The sequence below is a fragment of the Euprymna scolopes genome, chromosome 36 (assembly GCF_053919585.1).
Source record: "Euprymna scolopes isolate OS-2025 chromosome 36, ASM5391958v1, whole genome shotgun sequence".
In the NCBI taxonomy this organism is placed as follows: domain Eukaryota; kingdom Metazoa; phylum Mollusca; class Cephalopoda; order Sepiida; family Sepiolidae; genus Euprymna; species Euprymna scolopes.
Window position 1 is genome coordinate 26,579,745 of NC_136517.1, and position 11,118 is coordinate 26,590,862.

Below are 11,118 nucleotides of genomic sequence, written 5' to 3' on the forward strand. Positions count from 1 at the left end.
CCACAGTGTGATAGATATGAACAAATTGATTATGTGTGTTCTTCGTATCCGCTCATATATTTACTTCTTGTGGAAATATGTCCACACTTTTCATAGCAATCCATAGTGAGATAGTAATTGGAAGGTGAAAACTGTTACTTCAAAAACTATTGACTCTCTACTTGTACTGCCGGGTACTTCTAACTCACTCTGTGTGTGCGTGCTCGCGCGCGTGCATATATATATATATATATATATATATATATATATATATATATATATATATAGTCTGTTTATTATACAAACATTATTGGTTACATATGTGCATATATGTTTCAGTGGAATCTCAATTCAAAGAGACCACCTCGTCAGTCGTCACATCAAAACAAAAAAGGGTTGATGCAACCAATAATATTTGCAAAATGAATAGACTATATACCAGCTCTGTCCTCCATTGAGCACTTTAACAATCACACGAGTTTCATTGGATTTGAATCTAGGAAACCAATCTATACAAACATTATACAGAGAGAGAGAGAGAGAGAGAGAGAGAGAAAGATTAGTGATGGGACGATTCCAATATTTTTTCCCGATTCCGTACTAAATTCCCAATTCAGATTTCCATAGTATTCATACGTCTTTTTTTTTTAAAATTTTGTTCCATGAACACAGCTTTTCCTAGAACTGCTCGCCGGTGGAACACTGTTCCACAAGTCTGCTTTCCTGCTAACTACAACATGGTCGTCTTCAAATCCAATGTAAAAGAAAATTCTTGTTCAGCTATCCCTTTTAAATAGTCAAACTAATACATATATAGCTATACATGTATGTATATACATGTATATACATATATGATGATTGCAGACGAGTGCCACTCCCTCAGACACTTAAAGTCCATGAGCCCAAAAATGACTTTTTTTTTAGTCCTACCAGTGAATTCTCACGCTCAAGCAGGCATGAAACTGAAGACGGTCATTGAAATTAATTATTACATGCTCCAGCATTTCAAGTCTCAGCGCGTCACAACTTTTCCATTGCCACAGGACCATTTTTGTAGACAAATACCTGAGAGAGTATCTATACACAGATGATGTTACAGAGTCTTAGCTATGTACGACAGCTAAATCTCTTACTCAGTTTAAAATGTTGAGATCCAGCAACAAGCAAGAGCAAGATAGCCAGCAACAAGTTAAACTGCAGACCAGCTTAATGCGGGTACTGGTCTCCCGCTTTATGGTTTTTTAAATCAGAGATTTGCTTCTCCTAGAAAGGTTGCCTTCACTACGGCTTACGGGAGCCTTCTCCACCCCAACACACACATACATACATACAAACACACACGGTGCTAGTTGGCCGTTGACCCCGAAAAAGGGTTCATTCGCCCTTTGGAAGGTCTTGTTTTTAATCCTTCAGGGAGACTAGCCACGCTCCTCAAAAAACAAGTCTGGTGGGGGAACCAGTTTAGTCGCCGGTGATCCGACCATGAGGCAGGTAGTACTGGGTTACATGGTACCAGTAGCAGATGACATGACTTGATATATATGATATATATACATGTATACACACACACACACACACACACACACATTTGGTTGTTTTGTGTATTGATATTCATATTTAAAGCCTTTTTTTTTCTATTTCATTGCAAACGAAAATGGATCACGGAATTGCATTCATCAGCAAATGATCTAACTAATTTGCATATTCTTTTAAACATTCATTTTAATTAATTCCCTATTGGTTTTTTTTTTTTTCGGTATTCTTATGGGATAATCATCTAGAGTTAACTATTACGTGTAATTATATTCATGCAGATATTCTATATGATTTATATTTGCGTAATATTTGTGTAAAAAGGTTATAGTAGGCACAAACCTCTTTCTGTATATATTAATGTATTCGAATATATATTTGTTTAAAGTTTAAAAAATTTTGCCTACCAAGCTCCTCTATCAGTTTTTGGTCTACAGATATGAAACTTAATCTAAAGGGTATTCAAACACATGCAAAACTTTATATGGGGGTTTGAGCTTGGAGAAAATAAGTGCAAGGTGTGAAAATTAAAAGAAATGGAATATGGCAGGTGAAAGTCGAACGACGGCATTACGAATATACATGCGTAACGTAACAGCTATTGGTTCAAGTTTTAATTTTCAGCATTGCAGCCAACATGTCTTCATAACTCAGGCATTAATGCCGAAGGAAAAAGTAAATTGTAAGCTGAACGTTTTGGTTTCGATTCTAGGCGATGCCACATAAGTCATTTTTTTAACTTCTTAAATCATTACTAGGGCTACGACAACAGCATATTCTTTTCATTGTTTTGCCTCTTGAGTATTTGGTCTACAGAAATGAAACTTAATATATTTGAACCCATTCAAAACTTTATATTTTGGTTTTAGCCAAGGAAAATCAGTGCTGAAGTGTCCAACTTAAAAAAATAGAATTTGCCAGGTGAAAATCGAACAACGGCATTACGAATATACATGCATAACGTAATAGCTATTGGTTCATGTTTTAATCTTTAGCCTTGCAGCAAACATGTCTTCATAGCTCAGGATTAACGTAAACGGAAAAAGTAAATCGTAAGCTATATATATATATATATATATATATATATATATATATATATATATATATATATATATATATATATATATATATATATATACACACAGATGTAACATATATATACAGATATATATATATACATACACACATGTAAAGAGACAGAGATATGTGTATATATATATATATATATATATATATATATATAGAGAGAGAGAGAGAGAGAGAGATAGATAGATAGATAGATAGATAGATAGATAGATATGGATATATATATATATATATATATATATATATAGACAGAGATGTGTTTATCCACACATATTCAGAGATATATATATATACAGATATATATATACATATATATTTATATACATATATATTATATACCTATACATACACACACAGATTTATATATATATAGAGAGAGAAAAAGATATGTATATACACACGCATATATTTATATATATATATATATATATATATATATATATATATATATATATATATATATATATATATATATATATATATATATATATATACAAATTTGTAGTTGAGGGTATCTTAGAAGAATATATAACCGTTGGGTCATACATTGAGGTCATATAAGATTGTTTAAATCAGGGAAATGACAGTTTGCTGAGTTTTATTTTTATATAAAAAGACAAAATCTCAAATTAATTTCTTTCTCTGTTTAATCGTATGACCACTGTTTTCGCTTTCTCTCTCTCTCTCTCTCTCTCTCTCTCTCTCACTCGATGTTGAAGGGAAGCTGTTTAGTTTCATTAATAAATAAAAAGAGAGGAAAAGTGACTGAAGCGAGAGTGATAGAACGCATATACAATAATAGCGGAGTTATAAAGCGATGGTAAGTTAATTGCAAATTACGGTTAATTAGAACAATTAAAACAGCAGTGTCTTTTGTTGTTAATTTTTTAATCATAAGTCAATCCGAAAACTGAAGAAATTTTTTGGGTGTATTTTTGTGATTAAAGTATATAGGACAAAATAAAATGATTGCAAACGGTGATTTACTGAGCTTTAATACTGTTAAATTGCTATGTAAGCCTAAGCCACCAAGGTCTACGCTACTGTTGATGCGTTGTTTTTTGTTGGCTGAAGTATGGCGTTGGTTCTGTGCAATTCTAGGGGATCCATCCTCCCAGGTTTTGCCTTCTCTCTTTGAGAAGGGGTTCATTTTTAATTACCTTAGGCACCTTTACCGGGGAATGTCGACTGGGCTGACCAGGCATTTTTTTGCAGACAAGACTGGTCTTCCTCTAGAAAGCTGTCTTTTTACATTCCACTTCCCGACTCTTGTTTGCATCATCTCGCAGTTGGGGGTGGGGTGGAGGTGAGAGAGAACAATCCAGCGTGAACCATCTCTTGTGACAGGATTCTCATCTGTCACTGGGTTTAATTCCCAGCAAATTTTGCACCCATTTACACATCTGGGTGCAGTGTTTTGCTTTGCAAATAGTCACCCACCTGCGTCCTGACCAGGGTTGACGTTGCTTAATTTCAGTGATTGCGTAACAACCCATGCGCCAGCATGATTTAGCCGTAAACTAATACCGAGCTCAACTGTAGAATGCGAATAAAATGTGATCTATTCTTAACTTCTTTTTTAACGTCGGCCAACCCCCAACCTGTCCCATCGTCGCATTTACCTGTTTTACAAGTACTTTAATGGTATGTGCTCTGATGAAATCATAGCACTTGTACCCCCTCAACGTAATACCCTGGATTTACCCGACAAGCAGCAAAATCCCATCCCTTCACTAGAAGCCGGAAAGCTTTAATAGTTTCTTCCCCCAGACTGTTAGACTTTGGAATTCCCTCTGTGTTTCCTGTTTCTCTGACTGTACCAACCTGTAGAAGTTTAAATGTAATATGAACAGACATCTGAATGCTCAACTGCCCACAGTCCCCTGTGAGACACGATCCCAAATAATAACCTCTTAGTTTCCAAGTTTTCACTATGCCTTGTTTGAGGTGAAAAGAAACTTCAGTTTTCGCGCCCATTGTTCATTTATTTATTTATTTCAATTTTCTTATAAGTTAGTTCAGGCTAAGGATATGGCATCGTACCGGATGCCCGACATTTATCTCATATATTCCAACCGAGAGATCTCCTTTTAAGATTCTAACCGTCCCTTTAAGTGCAATTGTTTAAATCTGTTTTGTACTTGCTTCATCGGGCATATTTGCCAGGTAGTTCTTTAATTTTTTTTCACGGGTCCAATAGCCGTTAAAGTACGAAAGGAATTTTGAAGTCTTTAAACTGTATAATAACAATCATTTTCCGCTTGAATCGTTAAAGCTTAAAGAGAAAAGTCAAGTATTACGATTATTTTTTTTCTTGTGTTCATAAACAAGTTTTTCAGCGGCATCCTTTAAAGTACTTGAGAAAAGTATTCATTTGAATAACCGCCATTCCTTAGCTAGCCTAGTTCTTTACATCTTAATAAAGATAGCGACTATATTTTCCCGATCTGATTTTTCATTTCGGTGTTTCTTCACGTGTACAGTAAAACTCACCATAACTAAGCTGGTAAAATATAGTCGCCATCTTCATAAATAAGTTGGACAAGGGGTTAGCTAATGAAGAACGATGACACAAGTCAAAAGGTCTTGTCCATATTGACAAGGTTGGTTTTTAAGGTTAGGGTATAATGACAAAGTGACTAAATCATGGCGTAAGTTGAGTGCGAGAACAATTCTGTGTATACATATTATTACATGGAAAATCCTTTCGAGTTAAAATCTATTGAGAAATACACATTTTGTAATGAGAAATACACGTTTTAAATATGTAAACATTGGCTCATGAATAACAAGTTATCCACTGTGGCTGTCGGTTTGTTGCTTGTTGATGTAAAAAGCGAAACGCCGTGTTTAAAACAGATTTTATTGTTTTTATTGACGTGATCCAGATGGATAAATCATAGCAGTACAGAATAGTTAACACTCGAAGACCTGTAGACATTTTTTCAATAACACATATTGTATACCAAACACATTAAAATAAACATTCTTTACCTAACCCAACAAGTTATAATGTTTACATTTAATGCAGGCATCTTATCGCCGCTAAAAAATGTGTGAAATAAGTATAAAAACTTAACGTGTTTTTTTTTTTTTTTTAGAGAATTTTAATCTGGTGCGTTTGGTATAATTATGTGTTATTTTTAGCGAACCTGAAGATTCTCTTTTTTTTTTTTCGTCTTTTTCCAATTTTTTCAGTGGATTTAAATATTTGTAGGGGGTGTTTAGTTTCTAATGCAACGTCCTAGTAAATCGATCACCTATTTTAGAACCACTCGACTTTTTAATGCCAAATTTAAAAAATGTATCCTTTTTAAAAAGTTTTTTAGCCTTTTTTTTTGTTTTTAAAAGGCTAAACTGCTTTTATAAAAAAGCTAAATTTGCGAAATTTGGCCAAAAAACGTCGAGTTGTTCTAAAATTGATAATCGATTTCCTAGAACGTCGTATGAGAGACTAAACGACCACTACAAATGTTTAAATATTAACTTTTTTTTTTCGTCTGGTAGACTAATGTCCATTCGAGAATAATCCACTAAAAAATTAAAAAAATACAATGGGGCAAGATTCTTTAGGTCCGCCTTATTAAAAAAATTGCTTGCAGTTTATTGAATGTTAACTATTCTGTAAGTTTACCCATATCAGTAAACAAATACAAATAATCTAACTTTAATAAACTATCTTTTTATTTACGTGCGTTTTATTGAAGTGCAGCATCTGAAGAACAGATACTACACTTTGATCTTGTCCCGAATTGTAAAGTTACGTTCGTAAGAGAAACACACACACACACACACACACACACACACACACACACACACACACACACACACACGCGCGCGCGCGCGCGTAACGTTGTCTCATAATTACATTAACAGAGAAAATATGTGATTTAAAACTAAACAGTTGGGGACAAACTTAACAAAGCTAATCATTAATGTGTTTTTTAATATTAGTAATTATTATTTATAAATTATAAAATAAACTATAAACATTGTTTAACAACAACAACAATAACAATAATAATAATAAATAAATAAACTTATCTATATATCTATAAAAGTGAACGTGTGTGTGTGTGTGTGTTTGTGTGTGTGTGTGTACATTTCCCTACCCAATAACTCTGTCAATTTTAAGTCTACAGACTCGAAATTTGATATACAGGGAACTGAGGTTTGGAAAAATCTTTATGATCGGTTTTCGGTCAGAAATTTGGCTGTTAAGGGGTCAAAGTTCAACGATTTGACCTTTGAGAAGTCTACCAAACTCCTCCGACAATTTTTGATCTAAACACTTGAAATTTTAAATATAGATTCCTTAATAACTTGATTTGAGCCCAAAACAATAAATGTTAAGGGGTCATAGTAGGGGTCAAAGTAATAAAAAAGTTTTTTTTTTTTTTTCATTTTTTTTTTTTTTTTTTTTTGCTCAACATACACCTTCAAACACCTGAAATGCTATTAATTTAAAAACATAATTAGTCGAATTAAATAATTTCATTTTTACGTTTCTAAATTTCTGATTGTTTATTTTGTATTGTTTGGATTCCCGTGGCGTTGTACACAAAGTGCTTGGTAAAATTCAGTTATGAAGTTAATACTCTTCTGGAGGTTGGAGGTTCAATCCTCAGTGCGGTTGGCACTCAAAAATACAACTGCGAATTATTTAGGACTTCTATCCAGTTATGCTGACGGAACAAGAGCATGCTATCTCCGTGGATTAAATAAAGGGTTCCGTTCGTGAACAAATTGTGAAATTACCAGTTAGACATGATGACGTGAAAAAATATATACTTTTAAGCATTTTTAAAGAAATAAATTTATTATTATTTTTAAGTTCTGGGTTATTATTCTACATCTATTTTTCTAATGAAATACAATTTTGAAAACGCGAGTAATGAAAAAAAAATAAATAAATAAATAAAATATAAAGATTCCGTAAACAAACGACTGTTGATAATGATAACAATAACAAAATAATAATAATAATAATAATAACAACAACAACAAAATAATAATAATAATAATAATAATAATAATAATAATAATAATAATACCTTCTACGCATACACACACGCACATAGAAAAATTAAGGGGGACATTTTAAAGATAAAAAAATACCAAAACAATAACGCTCGTGCGCGCGCAAAAATACACAACTTTATGCGTTAACTCGTTGGTTTACACACATTAAACGCCAAATTGTTTCTTTTTCTTTTTTCTCTTCTTTTTAACAACAACAACAACAGCAACATAATAATAATAATAATAATAATAATAATAATAATAATAATAATAATAATAATAATAATAGCAATAGCTGAAGACAGAAAGTACATTAGAAAAAAAATTGTAAACAATAATAAAGATTGTTTATAGTTTTATAAAAAATATTTCGATTCGAAAAAATACTAAAATCTAACTAACATTTTTTCCTTATATATATATATATATATATATATATATATATATATATATATATGTATATATATATGGTAAAACTGGTAATTAGTAAAAACCTGAAGAGAGTGCTCAATACTATTGCAGAGCAAATATGCGTTTTATTTTTATTTTTTTATTACCGTTTTATCTGTTTGGTTACACATATGTTTCGAATGTTCCGAAACATATGTAACCAAACAGATAAAACGGTAATAAAAAAATAAAACGTGTATATATATATATATATATATATATATATATATATATATATATATATATATATATATATATATATATATATATCTTTTCTCCGGACAGGTGTTATTTTTCGGGAAACTTACATAGAAATTCTATTGCAGTGTTTTTGTATATTTGTAATAAACTTAAAAAAATAAAAGGATGAACGTTAAATATATAGCAAACTATTTTAAACAACTTCAAAAAAATTTTCCTTTCTTTTTTTTTTTTTTTTTTTTTTGCGTTTTCTTCTGTGACTCCCCCACTCCTTTTTAAAGAAAAAGAAAAGAAGAAAAAAAACGATATTTTTAAGCGCAAACAATAATTTGTTCTCTCGCAAAGTTCTGAAACAATAACAAACCGAGATAGTTAACTCCACCCTCAAGATTTTATTTCGCTCATACATTTGGACTTGATTTAACAAACTTAGAAAACGACAATAACATTTTCGAGTATAAAGGGAAAATATATAAATATATATATACAACTATTATGTTGCTTTAAAGGATTGTTTACTCTTAGTGTTTTTGTTTGTTTGTTTTTGTCTTTTACATATAAGAGAAAAATTGACAAGAAAAAAGTCTCGTTTAAAAATTTGCCGAAAAAAAACTATATTCCTACGCGAAATGTGCAAATGACAACAATAATAAAAAGCGCTTCAATTTTTTGTTTTCGCTTTTTTATTCGAAATGATTAAACAAGTGTGAAATTATCGGAAATTAATTTTTTTGTTTTCAAATCATGTCTTAATCAATCAGTGAATTTTTTGTTTTCGTCATCCGAATTCGCGAGTTTTCATTTTCTTCTTTCTGCGCACTATTTCCTCTTGCGTAGAGTCGCGGGGACGTGTGAATATTTTTGCGCGGTTCTTCGGTGACTTTGCGAATGTAAACAATGGCGCGTGCTTTTTTTCTCTCTCTCTCACTTTCTTCGCCAAAATGTTAGTTTTTATTATTATTTATTTTTTTTTTTTAAAGGAAAAAATGGGGAGGGGGAGCCTTCTTATTCCCTTTTTTTTTCTCTTCCTCTTCTCTTTATTCCTTCTCTCCTTAGTTGTAAACCCTTCGTTTACCTAATTTTTGGGTCTCTCTCCATCTTTCATCTCTCACTCTCCTCTCTCCCTATCCAAATTTCTATATACACGATTTTGTTTACTTTTTTACCCCGCGCTCCTCTCTCATTTATATTAGTGATGGGACGATTCCAATACTTTTCTCAGATACTGATTATTTATAAATCTCTAAAGATTTAACTATAGAGGGTTTTTTGTTTTTTTTGGTCCTCACCCCTTATTACCGTAAAATACATGTTAAATGCGCATGTATTTTCTCAGACGTCAAAATACACTTGTAGGGAACCATAGGTTTTAGTTTGACTGGTAGTTTAAAATCAATAAATATTTCTTTTATTTTCTTCTAACTATGAGCAGTGGATGATTTTGCTTTAAAACAAAATCAAATAAAAAAGACAATTCATATAATCATTTTTGGTATCGGAAAATTAGTCACGATTTTTTTTCCGTCCGATACCCCCAAAAGTAATTCCCGATTCCGATTAATCGTCCCACCACTAAAACATTACTGCTAAGCTCTACTGAGCACTGTTGCAGCAAATACCGAAACATACAAAAATTTAAATATACATACAACTGCATACTATTTTCTAATATCAGTATGTAACACAAAATTAAAAATATGCATACGTTTGTGTGCATACTGCATAAATTGTTTTTGTGCAATGTGACCTGTGTGCCTAAAGTACTTTATATGTGTGTTTCTATGTACATGTGCTTGTATGTATAGTGTGTGTCACCAATAGTGCGTGCGTACGTATGCGTGCATAGTGCATCTCTCTCTCTATATATATATATAGAGAGAGAGAGAAAGAGAGAGAGAGGGGGGTACTCGCGGTTAATGTATAAATATTAAGATACAAAGCTTAAATTAAAAAAAAATGTGTTAACTAATAGTTAACACATTTTTGACGCATTTCTGTAATAGTCTATTACAGAAATGCGAAATGTTCATTTAGACATAGATGCCTCTGTTTCGGAATCTTTTAGTTGAAGATTTGCTTATTTGCATTGTTTCGATTTACTCGGGTTTACTGTTCTCAGATTCCCCGGGTTCGGCAGAAAGATTCCCGAGCTCGACAAGCTACACCTGGAGAATATCGGACTGGGATGTGTGTGTGTGTGTGTGTGTGTGTGTGTGTGTGTGTGTGTGTGTGTGTGTGTGTGGAGGGGTGAGGGTGAGGGAGTTATATCGGCCTAAACCTTGTTGGAATAACAGTGAACACTCAGTGTGAGAATAGTAGTCCGAATAACCCAAATAATACATTTATGACTGTTTAATGCCAATATACGCACGCACGCACACACACACGCACGCACGCACACACATAAGAACCCTTAATTTTATTCCTCTTCCTTTCTTTTAATCTGGGCTCAGTTCTCCTCCCACTCCGTTTCTCTCGTTCCTCCTCCTTCTCCTCTTCTCAACAACAACAATAATAGTAGTAAATTCCTTTTCTCGTAGTAGTAAATCTATTTACAACAATTTGGCCACAGTCAATATCAATACATTAATAATTGACTTGGTTCCATGTCAATACAATAAAAGCATACATTCCTTATTCTTTTCCTTCTTTTCTTTCTTCCTTTTTTTTTTTTTGTAATATAAAATAAATTTGCATATCTTTCGGGTTTAAAGAGTATTACCAACCCTTCAGGTTTCAACTCCTAAAAATAAATATGTAAATAGCAAACCCTAACCTTTCAGAAGTGAAGTGCTCTCTCAAAATTTGATGTAACCCATAATTTACATATATAAAAAGATAATAATA

General features: G+C 32.3%; 1 protein-coding gene across 4 annotated transcripts in view; it reads right to left on the bottom strand.

The window, feature by feature from the left end:
• LOC145260394 (uncharacterized) overlaps positions 1–11,118 on the bottom strand; it is a 123,586-nt gene that overhangs the window by 109,531 nt on the left and 2,937 nt on the right. The window lies entirely within an intron of this gene.